This window comes from Amblyomma americanum, chromosome 4 (genome assembly GCF_052857255.1).
Source record: "Amblyomma americanum isolate KBUSLIRL-KWMA chromosome 4, ASM5285725v1, whole genome shotgun sequence".
NCBI classification, from domain to species: Eukaryota; Metazoa; Arthropoda; class Arachnida; order Ixodida; family Ixodidae; genus Amblyomma; species Amblyomma americanum.
The window spans coordinates 11,851,996-11,877,379 of NC_135500.1; the positions used below are offsets into that span (position 1 = coordinate 11,851,996).

Here is a 25,384-nt window from a genome sequence, read left to right on the forward strand (position 1 = left end):
TGCACAGAGCTAATATGTCCTGAATGTATGATACATAGGACTCTGTGGACGTTTGTGCACGGCATGCGAGCTCCTTCTTCGCAGCGAGCTGACGCCCGAATGGCTTACCAAACAGGTCACAAAGCTTGCGCTTGCAGAGATCCCAGCTGGTGAGTTCATCCTCGTGGGTCTCGAACCATACCCTGGCAGTGCCCGTCAGGTAGAAGATGACGTTGGCCAACTTTAGGGTCGGGTCCCACCTGTTGTGTGTGCTCACGCGCTCGTACATTGCGAGCCAGTCCTCCACGTCGACGCCGTCCGTTCCGTTGAAGGTCCCAGGATCTCTCGGATGGGCAATGATGAACGCCGGGTTGGCGGACGCCGACGGAGCGGCCCCTTCGCTGGTCATGGTTGAAGAGCCGGCGAGCTGACGACCGCTGCGGAGTTCCGTGCTTGCTGTGGCTGTACTCCGCACCTCACACCAATAATATAACGTGAAGATGTGCACACCAAAAGGGAAAAATATATTTACAGGGAAACAGCTTACAGCCACGCAGCCGAACAACCGGGCACGCGAAGCCCAGCCGCAGAAAACGCACTTCGTCCTCTTCGCGTTCCAAGCGCGAGCGCACCAAGCACGAGCGTTCCAAGCACAAGCACAACCGTAGCAATATGTACCAAAACACAACTCGTCTGAATCCCAAGAAATTGCGCACGTACTTCATAACATTGTGAACCACATTTTGATGTTATACTTAGTTTTTTCTACTGTGCTTCCTTTGTTTACAATTTCGTACTGTTATTTATGTCAACTTGTACTATTTTTAACTATTTTTAGCTCATTTTGGCGAATATGGTGCATTACATACTGTATTATGTTGCCGCAATACTGTATTATGTTGCGTATGGTGTACATTGCTTTATATTCACATTATTTTTTTTTTCTCAACTTCACTGTTCTGCCATGTAACGGTCTCCTGGGCCTCGTCAAGCTGCTCACCCAGCTTTTAGCCCAGGAGACCATTCCAGTTCTTTCTGGGAAAAATAAAGAATGATTGATTGATTGATTGATTGATTGATTCCTGAAATCTGGAAAATCGCCAACTTTGGCTGGCAGTTACTGGCCAATAGCATTTACGAGTTGTCTTGCTAAATGTTTTGAAAGTGTGCTAAATATTAGGTTAATGTTCATCCTTGAATCGCACAAACTTCTTGATATCCACCAATGTGGATTTAAAAAGGCATGTTCTGCATCAGCTCCCCTTCGGTGATGCTAGGGAGAACCGAATTAAACTACCTCAGGAATAGCAATCTTCGGCTGTTGTAAAGGCACGTGTTGATATTTTATTATTATATATTTTTCCTTCATATCGCTCTTGTCAGCGTCGTGTGCTCTTCCCTCTTCTGTGTATGACTTGACGTAAATATGTGTATATAGGCATGCTCCTTCAGATAATAAACAGTTGTTAGAAAGCGCTTGTCTTGTGTGTTCGTCCCTTTCCGTATTTTGGTAGCGCTCACCAATACCTTCAAGGATGCATTTCCAACTAGCCCCAGTTGTAGCTCTTTTTACCTGAGCATATGTACTGAAAATAAGATTGTCACAAAGTTCATGCCTGCCCTGTCCAGCTTTGACCTTTGTTTCCCAGAAACATGCCGCGGAGCGGCGTCGACGACTTTTTCCCCCTCCCCCGCGGGGGAATGGCATTCTCACCATAGCGCTGGAGGGGTCACTCAAAACTACTCCCCCCCCTCTCCTAGCATTGTTGCCATACAGGTGGCAAGCGCTTGCACGTTTTGGGAACAGCAGAAGTGGATTGAATGCCCCGGCACTGTTCGCGGCCCCCAATGACTCCTCGTGGGATTAAGGCATTGTGCTGAATTCTTTCGACATTCCTTCATGTGTTCTTTTTTTTCTTTTTGGGAGCTTCATTCCTCTGTGCGTGGCTCCTGAAGAGTTTTTTTTCCCCTGTATTTTTTTTTTTTCATTCTTTGCCATGCGAAGGGGGCGACGGGAACGCCGTGCGCTGGCAGTTGGTCTGGAGATTTCGGTGCGTGCGGTCGTGAGTGAGGTCAGCCAGGGAAGTGGTCGGCAAGGAGCCTAGGCGGAGATCTGACGCGTAGAGCACGGCGACGGTGGTCCCGAAGACGCGAGGCTCAAGGTCGCCCGTATCCGCAAGCCCTCATCAGCCCCGCGACGAGCAACCGCAGCCCGACGCTCCCTGCGACCAGACCTTGCCCCTCCGCAGCTAAGCCATCGTTTCTCACCACTCGCTTCAACTCTTTTATCTTTGTATTTTTGCTTTCTGTGTTTCTCGTTGTAATCCTTTGTACTGTATTTCCGTCTCGTGACGTTTTTGTATAGCAATCGCCCTGATGTTTCTTTGTGTTAATTGTTGTGTTAACGTGTTGAATTGGTGCTTGTGTTATTTGCGTCACGTCAGTGTACGGCGCTACCTTGTTGGGCATATTGTAATACTTGGTTGTTGTTTGCCTAATTAAATTAGTTCGCTACGGAACTTGCCTACGCCTCATGCCTCCGGTCAACGACTAATCAGGCGTGGCCCCTATCGCCGATCAGCAGTCAAATCACAATCTTTCGCACGCGGGGTGGAGAAGTTTGTCTCTCCTCCCCCTCCGAACTTACGGAGAGTGCAGTGGTGGGCAGATTGGCCCAATTAATTGTAACTTCGGTGCCAACCAACACCACAGCCGCCCACGATATCTTGACAAACTGGCGTCCGCGACAGGACTTGCTGACCACGATTGGCCGTGACCGCGAGGCATAGTGTTCAAGTAATATCTCATGTACTGTCAGAACTGTGAACAAAGAACCGTTGGTGCAATGGCAGAGTTAGAAAAAATAATTGCTCTCGGGAAGCAGCCAGGCTTCGAGGGGGTTGCCCTCCAGGAATTCCTCAGAGATGAGCGCGCGAAACAGCGCGAGCGCATGAAAGAAGAAGAGCAGCGGCTGCTCGAGGAGGAAGAAAGGGACAAGGCGCGCTCCGCTCGTCGAATGCTTGAACTGAACGCTGAACTACAAATTCTCCACGCGAGAGGCGAGGGTGGCAGGAGCGCTGGTTCAGATTCCGCTTCGGTTCAAAGCGAACCTACATCGCGTTTCACGGTCGTCAGTCCACATAAGCTAATGGCGCCGTTTAACGATAAAACGGACGACTTGGACGCCTACCTGACACTGTTCGAACGAGTCGCAGAGGCGCAGAAGTGGCCACGAGACCAGTGGGCTACTGCCCTTAGCACGTGCCTTGCAGGAGAGGCGTTGAGCGTTTTTGGCCGCATGCCGGGAGCGGATGCGGTAGACTATGACAAGGTCAAGCGAGCTTTTCTGCTTTGTTTCCGCTTGACGGAGAAGGGATTTCGACAGAAGTTCCGGACAGAAGCCCCCCACAAGCACTAAACCCCGTCCCAGTTCTTCTCCCGATTAGAGAATTACTGGGAGCGGTGGGTACAGCTCTCTTCGTGCGAGCAGACCTACGAGGGTATCAAGAGCCTCCTTTTGAGGGAGCAGTTTCTAGAGAACTGCACGCCGTCGATGGCTACCTTCCTGAAGGAGAAAACGGCGGGCGATCAGAATGAGCTGCTACAAAGGGCAGACAACTATGTCACTGCTAGGGGGTCCACATACTTTGGCCGGCGTGAACTGAAATGTGAGGACCGGCCCGCAGACAAGTCCTCCGACGCTGGCTGCAAGGGCCACCAGGGAAAACCGCTACCCGCGGCAGTATCATCCACACCACGCTGCTACATTTGCGCGTGACCGGGGCACGTTGCGGCACATTGCAAGGAGAGCTGGAGAAATCCTGAGCAGGGCAACCGGGCACGCCCTGGAGCAAAGGACGTGTCTGCCTGCATTCAAAATGGCTATCTAGAGCTGAAAGATGGCCAGTTCCTGCCAGTGGTGAACCTCGGCAGGGCCCAAGAGTCCGGGGTCCTTCCCGTCGTTGAAGGCCTCATTGCTGGGCAGAGGATGAAGGTGTTGAGAGACACTAGGTGTAACATTGTTATTGTCAACCGAGACCTTGTAACAAAGTCCCAACTTACTGGCCGACACCGAGCCGTTTACCTGGTGGACCGCTCGGTCAAAACGCTACCCGAGGCGCAAATTCAAGTTGACACACCTTACTATAGGGGAGAGGTGCTGGCCCGATGTATGGAATCGCCACTGTTCGACCTAATTCTCGGGAATATCGACGGCGCCAGGCATCCGTCCGAGCCCGACGCGACTTGGAGGGGAATAGCCCTGAGTATCGAAGGGGCCGAAGCGGGTGCATTGGACCCCGTACAGGGAAAGCCAAGTACCCCGGACGAGCCCGCACCCGTGGCGGCCGTGACCACCTGTCAAGAGTCCAGGCAGCAATCATCGGAGACGTTCCGCAAGTTACGAGTACCAACCGCGATGGCAGAAGTCACCCCGACGCAGATTAGCCGAGACCAACAAGCGGACGAGACCCTCCGGCGTTGTTTTCAGATGCAGAGGGAAGAGGAAAAGGTCCGGTGCAAGGGAGGGGGCTCTTACACCTTTCTGCTAAGAGATGACATGCTGTATCGCCAGTTCCTACCAGAGTCAGGCTCGGGTACTTTACAGCTGGTTGTCCCCTTTCAGCACCGAAACAAGGTTCTCCGCCTCGCGCACTGCGGACTGATGGCAGGTCATTTGGGGCACAAAAAGACTTCTGACCGCATTCTGGCTGATTTCTTCTGGCCCGGCGTGCATGGTGACGCTAGTCGGTTTGTGGCGTCGTGCGACAGCTGCCAGAAGACAGCCCCACGGGGATCAGTCAAAAAGGTGCCCCTTGAGAAAATGCCTCTGGTTGACACGCCGTTTCGCCGGGTGTCTATCGATATTATTGGGCCCCTCAAGCCCACAACTCGGAAGGGGAATTGCTACATCATGACGCTAGTCGACTATGCGACCTGGTTCCCAGAGGCCGTCGCCCTGCCCAGCATCGAGACCGAGCGGGTGGCCGAGGCTCTCTTACAAATTTTCGCCCGAGTGGGTGTTCCAGAGGAGATGTTGAGCGACCGAGGGTCGAATTTCACCTCGGAACTCATGGCAGCAGTGGGCCGTCTGATGTCTCTTCGCCTGCAGACCACCTCGCCCTACCACCCGATGGCCAACGGCCTCGTGTAAAGGCTCAACGGGACCCTCAAGAAGATGCTCCGCCACATGTGCACAGAACAGCCCAAGGAGTGGGATCGGTTTATCGAGCCACTTTTGTTCGCCTACAGGGAGGTCCCCCAGTCAAGCACTGGGTTCTCCCCGTTCGAGCTTTTGTACGGGCGGAACGTGCGAGGCCCCCTCACTATACTGAAGGAATTGTGGACGGGGGACAAACTGGAAGAGGAGACCAAGACGGCCTACCAGTATGTGATTGACCTGCGAGAGAGGCTCAAAACGAGCTGTCAGATGGCACATGAGGCTCTAGAAGAGGCAGGTGAGCGATACAAGCGGTATTATGACCGTGGGTCTAAATCGAGGGCATTACAGGCTGGAGACCAGGTGCTCTTACTGCTCCCCACCGAGCACAATAAGCTCACGATGAAATGGAAGGGCCCCTATGTGGTTAAAGGGAAAAAGGGGGAAGTCGACTACGTGGTAGATGTTGAGGGCAACCCAAAAACATTCCATGTCAATATGCTGAAGACATACTTCAGCCGGGTCCCTGAAACCGACTCTCACGTGCCGGTGGTTGCGGCGGTAGCCTCCAATATAGACAATGGGGCGCTGGTGTGGCCTCTCGGGGAACAAGCCGACCACCGCGATGTCGCGGCGTCCGAGAAACTGACCCCACCACAGGCACAGGAGATGCGGTCCCTCATTTCTCGACATAAGTAGCTGTTTTCCGATCGGCCCGGATACACCACGTGGGCAGTGTGCAACTTGACCACTACCACCAACAAGCCCATCCAGGTCAAGCAGTACCCGCTTCCCTTCGCAGTGCATCAGGAAGTTGAGAGGGAGGTTGCCGGGATGCTGCGGATGGGCGTGATCGAGAAGTCACGCTCACCGTATAATGCCCCAACAGTCCTGATAAAGAAGCCAGACGGTTCGAACCGCTTTTGCGTAGATTTCAGGAGATTAAATGAGGTACTGGTCGCCGACGCCGAACCAATCCCCCGCGCCGACTGCCTCATCGTGGAGGTGGGAGGCAAAAAGTTCTTCTCTAAGATGGACCTCGCGAAGGGCTATTGGCAGGTCTCCCTGGACGATCACTCAAGGGAAAAGACGGCGTTTTCGGCTCCCAGTGGCCTTTACCAATTCAGGAACATGCCTTTCGGCATCAAGACCGTTCCAGCCGTCTTTGCTAAACTGATGAGGAAGCTCCTAGACGGAATAGACAACGTCTATCATTACTACGACGACCTGCTCGTAGCGACCGAGTCGTGGGAGGACCATGTCAAGGCACTGGAGCAGGTTCTCACGCGAATCCGGGAAGCCGGGATGACCATACACCCGAAGAAATGCGAACTCGGCGTCGATCAACTGTGTTTTCTCAGTCACACGATTGGAAAGGGGACCCTTGGCCCGATGGAATCAACACTGGACAGGATCCACCAAGCCCCACGACTGATAACCAAACGCCAACTACGAGCCTTTTTGGGCCTAGCGGGATACTGTCGTGAATTCATCCCGAGTTATGCAACTGTTGCCGCACCTCTGATAGACCTGACCAAAAAACTCGCACCAAACGGCGTTAGGTGGGGGGATAACGAAGAACAAGCCTTTAACAGCCTGAAACAACTGCTCTCAGAGGCCCCCATCCTACAGGTTGCGGATTTCAGCAAGCCATTTGTACTCCGTACCGACGCCTCAGATCAAGGGGTTGGGGCAGTACTGTTGCAGGAAAAGGACAGACTTCTGCATCCCGTCGCGTACGTGAGTCGCAAGCTACTTCCCAGAGAGAAGGCGTACGCAGCAGTTGAGAAGGAGTGCTTGGCCATTGTATGGGCTATCAAGCGCTTCAATTTCTACCTCTACGGCAAACGATTCACCGTCCAGACATGTCATCAGCCACTGAAATATCTGAACGAGGCTCAGTTTATGAATTCACGGCTGCTTTGCTGGACGCTGCTTCTACAGGAGTACGACATCGGGGTCGAGAGCATTAAGGGAAAGATAACGTCGGCGCAGACTACCTCAGCCGGGTGTGAATAGCCATGGGGTGAACTAAACGCGTTGCGACGGCCCAGTTTCACCCTTAGCTATAAATTTCTTTTTATTTTTATTTTGTGCATTGTTGGTAGTGTTTTGAAATGTTATGCAGCGCAAGATGTTTGCGTCTGGTCGTGTTTCAGTGTTGGACAGTTACGACCGAATGTGCAGTGTCGAACTGTTTTGACTGACTGGGACGTGACTGGGTCAGGTGTGGCAGTGCGTGAGGCGTGTGTCGGTGTGCTATCCTGCGAGCCTTCGTGGAAAACTGGTGATACGACGAGGTGGTGCGCGCTGGTGACAGTGATGTGCGCGTCTTTCATCTGAGGTGGCTTGTCCGCCAGGAGCGTGTGTGCATGCACGAAATTTGTGTTTTGTTTGTGAATGTTATTGAGAATATCATTTTTTTCGGGGGGGTTGAGTTTGTCAAGATATCGTGGGCGGCTGTGGTGTTGGTTGGCGCCGAAGTTACAATTAATCGGGCCAACCTGCCCACCACTGCACTCTCCGTAAGTTCGGAGGGGGAGGAGCGACAAACTTCTCCACCCTGCGTGCGAAAGATTGTGATTCGACTGCTGACCGGTGATAGGGGCCACGCCTGATTAGTCGTTGACCGGAGGCATGCGGCGTAGGCAAGTTCCGTAGTGAATTAATTTAATTAGGCAAACAACAACCAAGTATTACAATATGCCCGACAAGGTAGCGCCGTACACTGACGTGACGCAAATAACACAAGCACCAATTGAACACGTTAACACAACAATTAACACAAAGAAAGAAACATCAGGGCGATTGCTATACAAATATGTTACGAGACGGAAATGCAGTACAAAGAATTACGAGAAACACAGAAAGCAAAAATACAAAGATAAAAGAGCTGAAGGGAGTGGTGAGAAATGATGGAGTAGTTTTGAGTGACCCCTCCAGCGCTATGGTGAGAATGCCGTTCCCCCGAGGGGGAGGGGGAAAAAGTCGTCGACGCCGCTACGCAACATGTTTCTGGGAAACAAAGGTCAAAGCTGGACAGGGCAGGCATGAACTTTGTGACAAAGATCCTTACCAAAACACCTTTGTTACCCCATAGTTACCAAGTGCACATCTAGAAGGCTGTTCAATAATAAACTGCAATCAATCAGACCTTTGTTATTACGCTTTGAAGATGCATGTTATGAACTGGGAATACTAGATGTTCTACCTAAAATGGCCCGGGACAAGATCCATTGCCGCCATGGTACTGCCTCCCCGCTGCATGTGACTTCACGCTAACACAGTTTCGTAAAAAACAAACACCACGTGAACACCTACTACAAGAATACTTGGCTTTGAAAGAGAAATATTCAAGATACATGGAGTTTTACACGGATGGCTTGAAAACAGCGATGTATGTTGGAAGTGACGTAGTATAGGGGAAATGGGAAAAAATAGTAAGATTGCCAAGTTATGTATCATCACCATCATTCGTCATCATTTATTGATCCCTTAAGGACCCTTCACAGGGTATTACATAAGGGGGGGGGGGGGGCGACGTACGTAGGACAATACAAGAACAAAGCCAAAGAGATTGAAAAAAAAAGAACAAATCTAGTAAAACATATATATAAAAATACAATGAGGGCAATTAAGACAACAAATACAATCAGTAACATCAAATGAGAACACAATTAAAACAGTTAAAAAAAATCAATCGAGTAGAGAAGGGGATTTACTAACGAGTTGCTCAAGCACATCAAACTAAGGGTGAGAAAAGAAATATACACAAATATAATGTTCAAAGACAGACAGTAACTGGTCTTTGAATTTGACAGGGTCACTTTCCATGACAGTAGAATCTGGCAATTCATTCTATTCCTGTATTGCAATTGGTAGAAGTGAGTTATTAAAAGCAGATGTTGATCCATGCAGGCGCTGTATACGTAAGCTATTGAATAAGCGTCGAGATGAACGTGCTGGTGGATGAAGAAAAGATTGGCGCAGATGCATGAAATGATGGAATCAATTTTTACTGCCGAATGTTATGCAGTGTGTATGGCTCTGGACAAAATAGTGACATCAAGAACAGTATAATATACACTGATTCCCTCAGCCTACTCACAGCGCTGCAGTCAAGAAATGCAGTTGAACCCTTAGTAGGCAGCATCATACATAGCAAAGAAAATTTCACAACACAAGGACATATGATAATATTCTGCTGGGTCCCGAGCCACGTTGGCATAGAGGGTAATGAGAGAGCAGACTCAGCAGCAGTGCGAGCTCAAAATGGTGAAATCAAAAATGTGAACATACCTTTTAAAGACTGCATGAAGTTGATACATAACAAATTAAAGAACAAATGGCAGAAAGAGTGGGATAATGAACTCAACAACAAACTACACTTCATAAAGCCCACCTTGGGGGAATGCAAGTCATGCAGACACCAGGACCGTTTCAATGAAGTAATCTTATGTCGCCTTCGCATAGGTCACACACACCTGACACACAACTACTTACTTAAAAAAGAAGACAAACCTGCTTGTGAAAGATGCGGAGACAAAATTACACTAAACCATATCTTATTTGCATGTTCAAACCTAGAAAAACTAAGAAAGAAGAATTTTAGTCAATTTTGTAATCAATGCATTCCATTTCAGCCAGTGCTACTCTTGAGTGATGATGCAATAGTTGATATATCTGATGTTTTTAACTTTTTACGAGAGGCTGGTTGTTTTAATAAACTGTGAATGCCTCAAACGAAGGCGGCCTCTGACTAATCCTTTGCATGTCCTAGGTTATGAACTGTTTTTGTCTACTTGTGCAGCAATTAGATCATTATTTCTTATTTGATAAAGTGACAACTGCAGTTGGAAATGGTGCATTGGGCCAAATGCATATCTTGGTTGCCACATATGAGGATGTATGTTCTGATATGAAATGCTTGGACTGGGTGAAGGTATCTTTGGGTTCTGCTTTTCAAAATACTCAAGCAGATTCTTCTGGGATATTAATGGGAAAAGGCTATGTACCACGTTTTCCTATAGTGTTTTCGCAAATTTTTCTCTTTGAGTTCTTTTCTCAACATTTTTTTTCTGTCGCTGTTCTATCCACTTTTCTAATTTGAACCGCTGCAGTTTGCCAGTGGCCTTGCCATTTGGCCCCCGGCCATGCCGGCAGGACTTCAGTGGAGGAGAAATCCAGAAATGCCCATTAGCTGTGCATTGCACCTGCGCACTAAAGAACCCCAGGTGGTCAAAATTAATCCGGTGGCATCCACTACAGCATCCCTCATAGCTCATGTGTCGTTAAAGGATGTTAAACTACACAATTTACGATTAATTTTTTGTTTCCAATTTTTAAGGAGGTGAATTAGTCTTGTGTGAAGATGTTTACCTTCATTCTCCCCACAGGAGAGTAGGGAAATATTTGCAAACATTGCTAAGTGCCATAGGGAAAGCACTAATTTGCACGGGAACATTAAATTCCCCCTTGTTTGTTTATTTATTTATTTACAGAATACTGCAGACCAAATCGGTCCAAGCAGGAGAGGGTACATACATTTGCTAGTAAGCAATATGCCTTAGGATCAGCAACAATGATGAAGTTACTATTTACAACAATAAAATATAATAAAAAAAAATCAAGGTTACAATGCAAATACACTTTGTGAGAATACATGCCCCAAACACAGGCACACAGACAAAGAAGCACACTATGCACTGTAAATAAATAATCATAATTTCTGACCATGCAGTCAGATGTATAGGCTCTCAAAAAGTTGAAGAAAGGAGACGTGAATCATGAGGCAGGGAATTCCAATCGGATATTGTTTTCGGGAAAAATGAATATTTGTAGAAGTTCGTGCGGGCAAATATTGGCTTGATGCTACGACTATGTTTCCGTCGTTAAGGTCTGGTTGTGTCCCTTTTGAAGTAGTCCTACGTGGCTGAATGCCTGGTTTTTGAAAATACAAAGAGTGAAAAAAAACGCAGCCGGGCAGCCTTTCTTCTTCCAGCCAATGGCTCAAGGGCTGCCTGATGTAACATGGCGGACGGAGATCCCCTTCGCTTATACCGGTTATATATGAACCTTACTGCTAATCTCTGGATTTTTTCTAATTTTTCAATGTTGATTGTGGTGAGAGGGTCCCATACTATGCTGGCGTATTCAATAGTAGGTCTAACAATTGATTTGTACGCTTGAAGTTTAAGTGCTATTGAAGAATTGCCTAATTTATGTATTAAGAAGCCTAACTTTTTCCTTGCAGAGGAGCAGATGTTGGAGATATGGGATGACCATTTAAGATCAGATGTTAGTCATGCCCAGGTATCTATATTCTTCCACTTGACTACTTGTTCTGTCCCCAATGCCATACGTAAACTTCATTTTGTTGATCTTGTTTGTAGCGCATAAATAAACGGTTTTGTCATAATTAATTGTCATATCCCATTTTTTACACCGGTCTGCAAGTTCGAATTTAGGACAAGTTGATCGAATTCAGAATGAATGCTTTTGAAAATAATGCAGTCATCGGCGAATAACCTGGCCAACGTGTTTAGTTCCAAAACACCGAGCAGGTCATTAATGTAAATATTAAATAAAACAGGCCCCAAGACTGAGCCCTGAGAAGCGGGAGCAGTTGCCATCAATTTCCACATATTGTTTTCTATTTTGTAAATATGACATAACCCAAGCGATGATATGGGAAGGGATACCTAGCTATTTCTTTCATTTTAGTTATTAATTTAGAGTGAGGAACCCTGTCAAATGCCTTGGAGAAATCCATAAAAATATTTACCTGACCGCCACTGTCGAGAGTTTTTGTTAGATTATGTACGGTATCTATTAGTTGAGTAGTAGTAGAAAAATGTTGCCGGAAGCCATGTTACCTGTTGCTTATTATTTCATTTGTGTCTAAAAAATTGTTAAGGTGTTTGAGTATAATATGCTTGATTTGCAAGGAATAGAGGTGAGAGATATGGGACGGTAATTATTGATTGCCGATGGATTTCCTTTCTTTAATACGGGTACAACACGCGCAACACGCCAGTCATGGGGTACGACGCCTGAGTCTACAGATTTTTGAAAGATTACGACGAGAAATCTAGCCAAAATTTCTGCATACCTTTTTAAGAATGCTGCGGGAATATTATCTGGGCTGGCTGATTTTTTTGGATCCAATCGCATAGAAGTTCGGCAACACGTTCCAAAGAGATGGTAATGTTGTTTGTGCCATCGCTGACAGACGTGTTATCAATCCTCGCATCAGGTCTGGAAAATACGCTTTGAAAATGTAGGTTGAACCTGTCTGCCATTTCCTTTTTGTCTGTGACAACTTCCCCGTCAACCGTTACTTGCTCTTTTTATTGACCTTATTCGACAGGTACTGCCAGAATTTTTCGAGGATTTTTCGTTGCAAAACGACCAAGTGTCTCGGAAAAATACCTTTCTCTTGCTTTTTGCAACCCATGCTTTAGGGAGGCGCTTAATTCTGTAATTAGTGACACATTTTTATTCTTTATCTTCCTACAGCGCTTGATTTTCCATTTTAATTGTACTAGTTCTCGGGTGAGCCAAGGGTTTGTTCGACTTAGTTTCTTTATTTTTTTCTGGTACAAAGTTTCGTACGCAGTAATCGCAGAGGTATATAAACCTCGCCCACAATGCATTTACGTCGTGCTCACAAAACAATGACAGGGCACCTTTCAGAAAATGCATAATATGTAGGTTGTCTGCGGCGGCAAAATGCTTCACAGTTTGTAATTTTGGCATGCACGTTCCCAGTTGGCGTGGGAGCATGCAGGTAAAATAGACTTCAGTAATGCAATTTTTTATGCCTGCGAAACATAAAATGAGGTCTAGAATTGAAGAAGCTGAACTAGTTACGCATGTAGGAGAGTGTACAGTCTGGACTATATATACTTCTGAGCTACGCACATCAGGGGGACTAAGCTTCATGGCGCCCCAAGCAATGTGGGGAAGATTGAAGTCACCTGCAATTATAATATTCTATTCGAATACTTTTCTAGGTAATCATATAATTCCAGTAGATATTCTTGTCCCACCCCAGGAGGCCTATAGATTCCAACAATAGTTATTTGGTTGCCTGAGAACATCAGCCTACACGAAACGCTTTCATGATAAGTGGAAACATCGGGCAAAAGGATAGAAGACAACGCAGCTTTCACGAGAATCGCAATTCCGCCACCCCTTGTGGCGCGGTCCTTTCTGTAGCATGTGTATGAAGGCGGTACGGCGCAGCTATCAGGAATGTCGGCATGAAGCCAAGTTTCAGATATTATCGCCGCATGTGGATCACAGGAGAGCAATAAGTATTCGAGTCGGTCTTGCTTGTTGCGCAAACTTTGCACATTCAAACATATTAGTCGAAGTGGTTTTTCCGCATCGCGTGAGGTGGTATCTGTTCATCAATCTTGGGATGTGTGGGCTGATTTGTGCAGCAATACCCTGCAGTTGTTCTGCTCAACCCACACATAAATGTTACCATTTACATGCAGTTTGTTGTAGACGAGCTTTATTATGTCACCGGGGCGTTTTTAGCTCTTATGGGACTGCCAGAGCAGTTTCCTTATATTTAAAGTTGCCAGCAAGTAGTCATCAGATATTGACACTCCGGAATCTTTCAGTTTGTGGCAATTCGTAAGTATGGCTATTTTTTTATTATAGTTGTAGAGACGAAGAATAACAGGCCTAGATTGATTATCGCGTTTTTTGCCAATTCTATGTATACGTTCCATAGAATCAATAGCACTCCTAGTTTGTCCTTGCAAACGTCTTGACGAATTTTTTTTTCAAGATCAGACCGGGTTTCTCTAGCAGCTTCCTTTATTCCGAAGACTACTAAGTTATTCCTACGGCTGCGGCCCTCAAAACCTACCAGTTGTTTTTCCTGTGCAGCCAGAACATTCTGTAAGCGCTGTACTGTTTCATTGAGCTTTAATATCTTTTATTCGTTTGCCTTGAATATCGTGAGCAATTCGTCTAGTTTGGATAGCTTTTTGTTAATTTCTGCAAGGGTAGCGTCGCACTTTGAATCAGCAAGTTTCAGACCCTTTAATTCTGCCAAGATTATGCTCAGTGCTGGCTCATTATCACTGCTGGGACCGGGATTCGTTTCCACATCACCGCGTAATAGAAGTAAGACCACAGACCAACAATAATCAAGAATGCTTATGCATATCCGAGGGCACGACAGCATCACAAGACCATAGCAACTGGTACGTAAGCAATGGTATGAATTGTGAAAACTGACCTTCACAACGAGCCATGCGAAATGTGACATGTTCCGAAGAACGCTGCCGTGCCCTCTGAGCCCTTGGTGCTTCCTTGCAGCCTTTACAGGGGGATCCGATGACATCACGGCCCTGTGGTTCCAGTGCAGCGATATGCTGATTGTCTTGCTGTAGTCCAGATAACTGTTAGAAGAACTTTCAGTTTCCCAAGCATTTCCTGATGGAAGGCTCTGCGGCGCGCGCCTGCTCCGTGGAAGCCGGGTGCGCAGAACATGGCAGTGGCCGGAAAAGAAGGAGCACCTGCACAACGAGCCATGCGAAATGGGATATGTTCCGATGAACGCTGCCATCCCCTTGGAAAGGATAGAATGCACCAGAGAAAATGCCTGACACATCTGAGCTCTAAGGCACTTCTGCTGTATCACAGAGCCCCAAAATAAAGTTCCTGATCTAACTTACTTTGCAGTTCTTTTAGTCACTTAAGTATTGCCTCCAGCACCAAATTTAAAGGAGGAACAATTTAGCTGCACAAGCGACCTTTTTTGTCAGGCTCAGCCCAAATCTCCGAAAACTAAATACATTCAGTGAAACATCCACATCCCACTAGTCTATGAATGCGGAGCAAATTTTTGCGCTGAAAAAGTGTTCATGTCTATAAAAAGAAAATGTTAAAAGTTCTGAATACCATTTTGTAATTGCTGTATAAAAAGAATCATATGGTACATGTGACAAAAATAAAATTGTGATTTCTAAATTTAGTTCCATGCTCCTTCCTAAAATAAAAATTGCTTCTGGTGTGAAAAGAGCTGTGCACCAAATTGGCGTTAGTTGTTACAGATGCATGGGACGAGCAGGGGTAGATTGATATGTCACTCTCGGAGTGGTTGATTTGAGGGGGGGGGGGGGGATCCCATTAGGACCGTGTATTTTGGGGCCTTTTTTGGTCTAAAAATTAGGGTTCATCATGTTGTTTGTGTGTAAAATTTCTTGCTTTAGAAAGTTTCCTTCCCACCCTTGTATACACGAGCCGCCCCTGGGGCCCAGTTGGTATCAACAGAGGCAATTTTGACTGTTTTGTCTTGGATAGAGACATGCACGGCAACACACAACACCTTTAATACACACAGAATTACATACAGAACCACCACGGCGCCCACAAGAAGGCACTGGCATGTTGCAGATCCCATAGTTGTTGGCAGTGGCCGTGACACGCCCTCTGGCAGGCACCGCAGCCACCACTGACTGTGTGGTGCATGTTCTTGCAGAGATGGCACCACAGTACTGTGAACTACACAACACTCCTCCTCCCTAAGTTCGTCCTGGACAAAGTCCTTCCAATGCTGGGGGGGGAATTACAGACCTGCATGGCCTACTCCTTGCCACACCACTTGTGACTGCACTTGGTATGGGGATTGAGGAGAGGTACAATGTTGTACTTGTTCATCGGGTGGTATCGGCTGCGCTCCTTCACTGCCATCACCATTAGGTGTGTTGCCCTGCACATTATGCAGACGCATCTGGTCCACATGATGTCGCAGAACTGTGTCATCTCGAGTGTAGATCCTGTACGAGACAGGTCCTGTTGCCTCAGTTACTGTAGCTGGGATCCACGCAGGGCTAGTACTGTAGTTCTTTATAAATACGTGGTCATGTGGTATAAATGACCTTGTCTTGGGCATCGTTACGTCTGTGTTCCCATTTAGACTTTTCAATGAGTTGTCTGTCAGGTCTGGGTGGATGCGATCTAGCAGTGCCCTCCTCCTGTTCATAAGCAATTCTGCTGGGCTCCGACCTGTAGTTGTGCATGGTGTGGTGTGTCGTTGCAGCAGGAAACTGGCAAGGTGCCGCCCCCAATCACCCTCAACAATGCACTCTAGTGACTCCTTTGCCGTGCGGACCGTGCATTCTGCTTGTCCATTGGATGAGGGATGGAAGGGAGCTGATGTGGTGTGACAAATCAGTCCAGCCCTCAGGAATAGACGGAACTCCTCAGATGTAAACTAGGCTGCATTATCTTAGACAATAGAATCTGGCAAACGATGTGTTGTGAAAAGCCGCCTGAGGACACTAATGACGTTCCGTTTAGTTATGGAAGACACAGGCACCACCTCCAGCCACTTTGAGAAAGCGTCCATGACGATAAGGAAGGTCTGCCCCTGGAAAGGGCCAGCAAAGTCAATGTGCAGTCTGGACCATGTAGTCTACTTCTCATGCATGGACAGGTGCTTTAGGAGGAGCTGGTCTGGACTCTTGGCAGGCCAAGCAGCTACTGACGTTGTCTTCAATGTTGGTATCCACATGTGGAAATATGGGAGGGGGTCAGCCTTCCGACCCCGCACTCCCACTTCGCGGATTCAGCGTTCCTGCTCGCTAACCGCGGATGGGTTCGTGCTCGGGGGAACAAAGGGAGGGGACGACAAAGTGTGAACACTCATAACACTCATATGCTAGCTAGCTCAAAACATCAACGAAGCATTCCTCAGAAATAGAAGGCTACGTAAGAAGGACTTCCGACTTACCGGCTGGGGCAGGGGCGCGACTTCGAAAGTATCGGCGGCGAACATTTGTATGCGCCGACAATGGCGCCCTGGTTTTCCCGTGCGCGCCGCATTCTTAGGGCAAAGCCATCCCCGAGCATTTGCTGAGGAAGGTGACGAGAGCGCATGTTTGCTGCGCTCGCTTTGCTGCCTGAAACCAGAAGTCCAGCGGCAAGGCACAACGGTTCTCCCTGCGCCTACTGGGGAAAGTGACGAGAGCGTGCGGCTGCAACCGCTCACGACGCTGGCCGGATCCTGAAGAGACTCTCCGATTCCGCAAAATTCTGCGTAACCTATGAGGTGGTGCTCCCGTCACTTTTTCCACTTACCCCATGAGGGAGACTTCCCTCCTCGCCCAACCGGTGCTGTCCTGATGCCCGACGATGAAGATGGGCCATGTCAAAATGGAGGGGGGAAACAGCTTCTCCACATTCCTCCCTCCTTAAATGTTGGGCGGGGCCTCATTTTTTTTCACGTGACTAAACGTCAGCAACGTCACCAACGATCGTGGCTCTTCGTCTTGGCTGGGCTAGCTGAGCGGTAGCGGCAGCGCTGCTTTTCTGTGGTGTCGGTCGTCGGGTGCGAGCAGCAACGCCGGTTGGACCACCTTGCGACGATTGTGTGGCACAGCAGCTACGGCGAATCATGCGCACGTACCCAGTACAGGTCTTAGAGATGATATCCCGTTCATTTGGAATTGTTTGTATGGCAGGTTGCTCACGTATATATACGCCTTTCTAGAGCACTCGAACGGCGCACTGAGGAGTCGACTTGCGTAATCTACGACTGGGCTGGGGCTCGAAGCAAGATCGTAATCGTGCATTCACATTCCCATGGGTCGTGTTTAACTTCACAACAGAGTGCGCCGTTCGAGCGGTCTGGGCAAGTGTGGACTGCACAGTGTTTGCTTTTTTTTTTGCGCGGTGTGAGCCGAGCGCTTCCCGCACATGAGGCAGTCTAGTTTCGGTTCAAAAACGTTTCTTCGCTTAAAGGCACGGCTTGCACAGTGCACAGAGATATCTATGGACGTCTCGCATACAGTTAACCCTTCCCGGTGCAAATTAAATCTGTTCAATATGATATTGATATCCAGAGGCCAGCATGCATTTTTTGAGGAGCATAGTGGAACAAGATCATAAAATGAGTTCTCTCGGTTCATGCTCAATTCCAAATGGAATCACTGGGAATTATTGAAATTTGAGTAGGAGACAAGTGCTGGTTATTTTGAAAAGTGGCGTATAAGAAGCTGCACCACTACGTTCCCAGTAACCATATTTACAGCCTCGAGCTCCCAGCATCTTTCTGCACTGACTACAAATTAGTTATTTGAATTCTCAGATTAAGTCAGTGCAGAAAGTTTTGAAATATTTATATGGTGAAGGTACTCCTTGTAAGCGGGTGCTTGTATCATTGAATTCTGCCTTGTGGAACAGTATAATGCAGCATACATAATATAGATTTTCCCACAATGACTTTTTGGATACACAGCTTGAATCGTTTGGTGCGTTTGCTGGCTTTTTGAGGATAGAAGGCTGATGGCTTTCAACCTTCGGCATAGTTGCATTACCACTCAGTTCTGAATCGTCCTGCAGTTTTCTAATTGCTGCCATGGGCAATATTCCATAGAGGTTAAATGTGCTAGCGTTGAGTTTGTGCCATGAATGCCATTTCTTCTTAATTGAATGAATAGGCACCTCCACACATGTGGTAAGCTGCTCTTGACACTTGTTTCTTTCCACATGAAAAGTGCTTGCGCTGAATGTAAAAACCTCTGGAGGAAAGATGTTTACTGTTACATATAGACTGCGCTACAAGAGATATTTACCCGGCAGAAGCAGTGACAGGTAACTCAAATATGACCATGCTGCTTATTCTTCAACAGGGCCTCCAAGTGCCAGCAATTCCATTTAGAATCATTTGCGAAATAGTTCAGATCTTCTGTGTTTCGCAGAAAGTCCATTTCAGAGGACCAGCTTGAGACTTATTTGTACAGTTACATATGATTAGAGAAAAACAATGGTTTCCTGTCATCCACACAGTGCAAGAGAATAAGTGGTGCTAGCCAATGGTGACAGCAAGGCGTACTAGTTAGCATGTGCCTGTCAGGTGAAAGGCTGCTAACATTTGATGAAGTGCTAAACGTTGGAACTACTGCAAAAACAGTAGGACTTTCTTGCTCAGACTGGTGGCCTCTAAATATAATGATTCAATTGTAATCACTGAGCCTGAAAGGGTTAAGAGCATGTGTCCATGCTATGGAAAATTATATGCCCATTAGTATGCCATCAATTTCCCTGGATATTTTTTTTTGCATACATCCTTGCTAGTACATGTGCAAGAGCGATGTCTCATTCATTGCAGTAATATTTATTCTACGGCGGCAGTTATTTGAATTACAGGCATTGCAGCCTTCTCAAGCACCTGATATTGCTAGAACAAATCTTGGAAAGCTTAACTTAGTGACAAGTCTACAATTGGCAAAGGAAATGAAGGCTCAGCAAAGCAAACAATTGCCTTGGATTATTTAGGTGCTGATGATAGAAAGCCCTTTTTCAACACGCAGTATAGGCAGTTCCTGTCATGTACTGGGCGACGGTGAATTTAGAGTGAATAATATAACCCTCACGTCAATTTCTTCCCCTGTGCCAGTGCCAGCAAAGTTTTTTCGTGTACCTCATACCTTGTTGGCACTGGGCCAAAAACTTGGCAGAAACTGAGTGAGCAAAGGCCAAGTGACACAATATGAAAACTTAATGTTAGACCTTCAGGGAACAATACAATGTCGAGCAAGAGATCCAGGACGATGCACATGGCACTTGGAAGAGTAAACCTTACCGTCACACAGCACAAATTCACAGCACAAATCAGCAGCTACAGCAGAAATTCAACAATTGAGTAGATTACATACACTGAGAATGCCGTTGACCTCCACGAGGGCACGGACGTTTTATCATATTTTTCGTCGGTGCAAGAGGTATCTGATGGCAAGCAGTGGTTCTTCATATTAGGAGTTCTTACCTTCAACACCATTCTTGAAATCGGAGATAATTTCCATGTCGGTCAGCCGATCTAGGACTCCTTCCACTGTATCTAGACAAGAGAGATGCAATCATTGTTGGTATGTTTGACTTGCAAGGTTATGAAGATAACAGAACTTTGGACGTTTTACAAAAAAGCTGAGCAAGAATAACTGCTCGGGCAACTCAGAAAAAACACGCTTAGATCGCCTTGGCAAGGACACACGAGAGCCGTTACGTCATCGTGTTTCTCCATGTTTCGCCCTCGTTTCGCTACGCGCTGCTGAAATAAGGCAAGATCGTCCTTACTGAACAGTTTAGGAAGGATCAAGAAATCGACGACACTTAGAACACTGCATAAACAGTGCACAAAAGTGAGCGTAATGAATTTCTTTTAGCAGTAAGCGTACCGCGCACAGGGGCAGCACTTAAAGGGACAGGTAACTCGACCATATAGCACTTCACGACGTGACCAACTAGGGCATACAAATTTTGGTAGTAAACTAAATACGTCACTCACCTTACAAGGCTTGCCGTTCCGAAAAACCCATGAATACAGCTAGATCTTCTAGTTCACTCTAATACAGCTAACGAAAAGCAACGTCAAGACCCGCCGGACTTAGAAGACGCAAACAGCGCATTGACACAAATATCTGAAAATAAACATCGTGATGCTGAGTTTATCCAAAACGTAAAAATACATGTAACAAACTGTTTCTTTTAATTAGTCATGACATGGTTTTTTTTTTGTGGATGAACTGTGTGCAGGTTTGTTCTGTTTATTTTCATGGCGAACTCTTTGCTCTCGCGTTGTAATGGTAACGAATGCAAGAAGGCCGTGCTAGCTGTGCCGCGCGCGCGTTTAAACTTGGGTGGCACAAAAAATGTCGTTATTGGCATCGAAAAGTGTGAAATTCTCTGTCAAACTAGTGGATTTTTTATTATGGACAAAAAGGTAACCGTTCTGCGCCAGATACGCATGAGTATTTTCTACACAGCATCTAATGGGCCACATAGAAAAACAAGCGATTGGGTTGTGCACAATGTCTAAGCTCTACATGATGTCCAAGTTCCATGTCCAAGGCCATTTCAGGAGCCGTTGGAACCATGTGCTTTGCTGGAACCATGTGCTTTGCTTTAGCATTACATAAAGCAGCCATGTATATGAATTATCTGAGAATTAGTATGCCAATTTTTCAAGACAGCTATATAGTACTCCTCATGCAACCTTAGTTGGAGGGCCCTCTTGAATTTAATGCACCATTATCTTGCTCTGATTCTGGCACATTGTTATGTGCGTCTTCTATTAGGCTGAAAATAAAGAACTCTGCGAGCTGAACTAGCTACACAACTAAAGTTCATTTGTCTGTCTTACAGGAGCCTTCATCAAGGCAATATTTTATTGCTTGCCGTCAGTACTGTTACAAATTTTCCTTGCTAAGAATGACATATCCTTTGTGTGCAACCTATTTGTGGCCCCAGCCCTGAAATAAACTGAGCACAACTTCAGAGCTATAGCTTCGTGTCATGTATCAACTTTTCTTTGACCATACTTGGAAAAAGTAAGCTGAGATTTCCTTGCAAAAGGCTAGACTGCACTGAAAACAGTAGGAGGCAAGATTGCAATTTCAACTTTGTATATTCTGTTTAAAGTACACATACAAAATACAGCTCTTTGCAGACATTGTCACATATTAATTTTTCACAAACATATGCCTGCTGCATGTGCTATACTGCACTCAATATGAGCTGCAACTCACAATTAGTGATAAGACCTCAGTTCACAAAGCAGTGTAAACCCACCATGTTGAAAATTTCTGCATTTAATGGACAATAAAAGTAAGAGACTTTAATCAATGTGTGGCAAAGTTGGGTGCTTTGTTTTAAGGTACATAGATTTTGTATGAAGTGGGAACCTTGGTTCGTTCACTGCGGATACATCACATTGCAGGTCATATCAGGTGCAATAGTACATAAAAACACAGGCATGCAAAAACATTACAAACATTAAAATCAAGCAGAGATGCACAACACACACAGTAATTGTGTGAAAATGTGCCATGATTTATGGACTACAGTTGACACGCAGTGCATTTTTACTAGATTGTCTGTGCCTGGTACACATTCCACTGGACGCAGTTGTAGGGATATGTTCATTGCATTCATCCCCAGAAGTGCACATATTGTGACAAGCATGCCTCTTTTCAGAGGCATCACAACTGTTACTCTCATATGCTTCACTATCTTCCTTACTGTGGCACGAGGCTCCCAGCAGTACATATAATGTGGAAGTCAGTTGCCTATGATTGGCCGCATGTGTTATTTTCACTTGAAAGACAAGTCAGGGGAATGCTATTCCACAAAATCAAGATTCCAACTAGGGCCATTAAGCAAGCATAAAAACCAGTCAGCTGTGCAATGGTGACAGAATTGTTCAGTGCAAGTTTCACCATAGAAAAATCTCATAATGAGAATCATGTTGGACAGTAGGACAATACATGCTATGGGCACTTTGGAAACAAGAATAATGCATAGTCTACACCTGTTGATCATCCAAGAAGCACAAAATATTAGCTCTGACATGAATTGATTATTGATTCTATACAAGAAATTATACTAACTCAGACAAGTTTTAATGCCAGTAAAGATAACTTTACTTCTAATGTACAATAAAACCACAACCAAGAATTCAGCACCAAAAGTTTTTTTCAGAAATGGTACTTAATGCTCAAGTTTTACAGTGCTGTATTATTTCTTAGGTGAGGGGAGTGGGAGTGCAAATGTATCACCCTAAGCTATCATCATCATCATCAACCTGACTACACCCACTGCAGGGCAGAGGCCCCTCCCATGTCTCCAATTAACCCTGTCCTTTGCCAGCTGCGCCCGCTCTATGCCTGCAAACTTCCTAATCTCATATCCGCCCACCTAACCTTCTGCCGCCCCCTTCTACGCTTGCCTTCTCTTGGAATCCACTCCGTTACCCTTAAGGAACTTGCCTTCACAGTACGTGCCCTGGCCAAGCTCATTTCTTCCTCTTGATTTTGACTGGGATGTCGTTAACACGCGTTTGTTCCCTCACCCACTCTGCCCGCTTCCGGTCTCTTAACATTACACCTACCATTTTTTTCTTTCCATGGCTCGCTGCGTTGTCCTTAACTTAAGCTGACCCCTTTTCGTTAATCTCCACGTTTCTGCCCCGTAGGCGAGTGCCTGTAAGATGCAGCTATTATATACTTTTCTCTTGAGGGGTATCAATAACCTGCTATTCATGATCTGAGAGAGCCTGCCATATGGGCTTCACCCCATTCTTATCCTTCTAGTTACTTCCCTCTCATTATCCGGATCACCTGACGCTACCTGCCTTAAGTAGACGTATTCCTTTTCCACTTCCAGCACCTCGCTGCCAATTGTGAACTGCTGTTCCTTTGCTAGACTGGTGAACATTACCTTGGTTTTCTGCATGTTAATTTTTAGACCCAGCGTTCTGCTCTGCTCTGCCTGTCTAACTCATTGGTCATGATTTATAATTCATCTCCTGAGTGACTCAGCAAGGAAACGCCATCAGCGAATCGCAGATTATTTAGGTATTCTCTATTTACTCTTATTCCCAACTGTTCCCAATTTAGGCCTCAAAATACCTCCTGTAAGCAGGCGGTGAATAGCATTGGCAAAATCGTGTCTCCTTGCCTGATGCCCTTCCTTATCGGAATTTTATTGCTGACTTTATAGAGGACTATGGTAGCTGTGCAGTTGCTATATGTATTTTCCAGTATTTTGACATAAGGCTCTTCTACACCCTGATTACGCATTGCCTGTATGACTGCTGAGATTTCCACTGAGTCGAATGCTTTCTCGTAATCAATGAAGGCTATATATAGAGGTTGGTTATATTCTGCGCATTTCTCTATCACCTGATTGAAAGTGTGAATATGATCTATTGTGGAATATCCTTTACGGAAGCCAGCCTGATCATTTGGTTGATTAAAGTCTAAGGTTGCCCTGACTCTATTAGCGATTACCTTAGTAAATACCTTGTAGGGAACAGACAGTAAGTTGATCGGTCTGTTTTTTAAAGTCCTTGGCGTCTCCCTCCTTATGAATTAAGATAATGTTTGCATTCTTCCAAGCTTCAGGTACAGTCGAGGTCATAAGGCATTGCGTATACATGGCGGCTAGTTTTTCTTGCACGATCTGCCCCCCCATCCTTCAACAGATCTGCTGTTACCTGATCCTCCCCAGCTGCCTTTCCCCTTTCTATTGTTCCTAAGGCTGTCTTTACTTCCTCTTTCGTTACTGGCGGGATGACGCATTGCTGTGCGCTACTGTCTCTATCATTAACGCTCTGATTACATTGGCTACTGTACAGATTTGTGTCGAGCTCTTCGGCTACGTTAACTATCTTATCCATATTGCTAATGGCATTGCCCTCAGTTAATCTTTCCTGCCGTCCTACCGATGGGAACGGCTTTTAGCAGTACGAAGAGTACTTCAGGTCTTCGTCCGGCGACACGTTGCCGGTTGGGGCAGCAATTCCAACTTCTCAAAGCAAAACTTATTTATTAAAGACGGGATTGAAATACAAGGTAGTGATGACAAGGCAGTTTAAAGAAAGGCTGTTTAAAAAAAGGCTGTTAAAAACGGCCGAGCTTGAGACTCGGCGCGCTCGTCACAAGTCGTCGTTTCCCGCGGGTTTTAACCCCTTCGATAATTGGGCGGAGCTTGAGTAATCTAGCTCTCGCCCAATTTGGACCAGTAGCAAAGCAATTGCATCGTATGTACTAGTGGGCGGAGCCCAGGGCTCGCCGGTCCGAGCCCAGTGGAATGCGCAGCTTGCTGGATGCGCATTCGATCCACCGGTTGCCACAGACAGCTCACCCTAAGCGCGGGTGTCACGCCTCGACGTACATTCCTCGATTCCCCCCCTCCCTCGGGCATGACCGCTCCTGGTAACAGGTGCGTGGGGGGGGGGGGGTTGTCCCATCGGCCCTGTGGGCTTCCACTTAACACCTCCCCACCAAGAATGTTGGGGGGACACTTGCTGTACACACAACATACCGAAGCCCACAATAGCGCCAAGGATGGGGCCTTCTACAACATACAAAACGCGCGAAAGCAAAAACACCCTTCTGCATCCTACTAACAATTGGAAGAAAAAAACATGCTGGGGAAGATACCTTCAGGCATGAAGACGCAAGCACAATTCTTAGTTTAGACATTTCAGTTACAGGACGACAAGCACAAATCAGACCCTCTGGTAAAATCATAAGAAAAATCATACGTGCAACAACATTGCCATGAATGCGGGTTAAAGAAAACATACTACAGTTTTCATGAAGTTCTATGTACATCACAACACAATCCCGACGAGGGCAAGACACATAATAACACGGTGCTCTTCGTCAGAGACGGATTAAATATAATCACAACACGAACAGTTCACACAGGACACAA

The 25,384-nt window shown here is 46.4% G+C and overlaps 2 protein-coding genes and 1 long non-coding RNA gene across 7 annotated transcripts in view; 1 reads left to right on the top strand and 2 right to left on the bottom strand.

The window, feature by feature from the left end:
- Window positions 1-14,469, bottom strand: part of LOC144127796 (uncharacterized) — a 28,366-nt gene extending 13,897 nt beyond the window's left edge. Inside the window, exon 1 of the mRNA XM_077660709.1 lies at window positions 14,397-14,469. The gene's annotated coding sequence lies outside the window, so the exon portion shown is untranslated. The remainder of the gene's footprint in view (window positions 1-14,396) is intronic.
- LOC144127797 (uncharacterized) overlaps window positions 1-25,384 on the top strand; it is a 468,909-nt gene that overhangs the window by 14,689 nt on the left and 428,836 nt on the right. The gene's annotated exons all lie outside the window — the stretch shown is intronic.
- Window positions 14,533-20,548, bottom strand: LOC144127798 (uncharacterized). Its single transcript, XR_013313567.1, has 3 exons — window positions 20,451-20,548; window positions 19,932-20,003; window positions 14,533-14,676 (listed from the first exon to the last, which is right to left on the bottom strand). It is a non-coding gene; the product is annotated as an uncharacterized LOC144127798 (long non-coding RNA).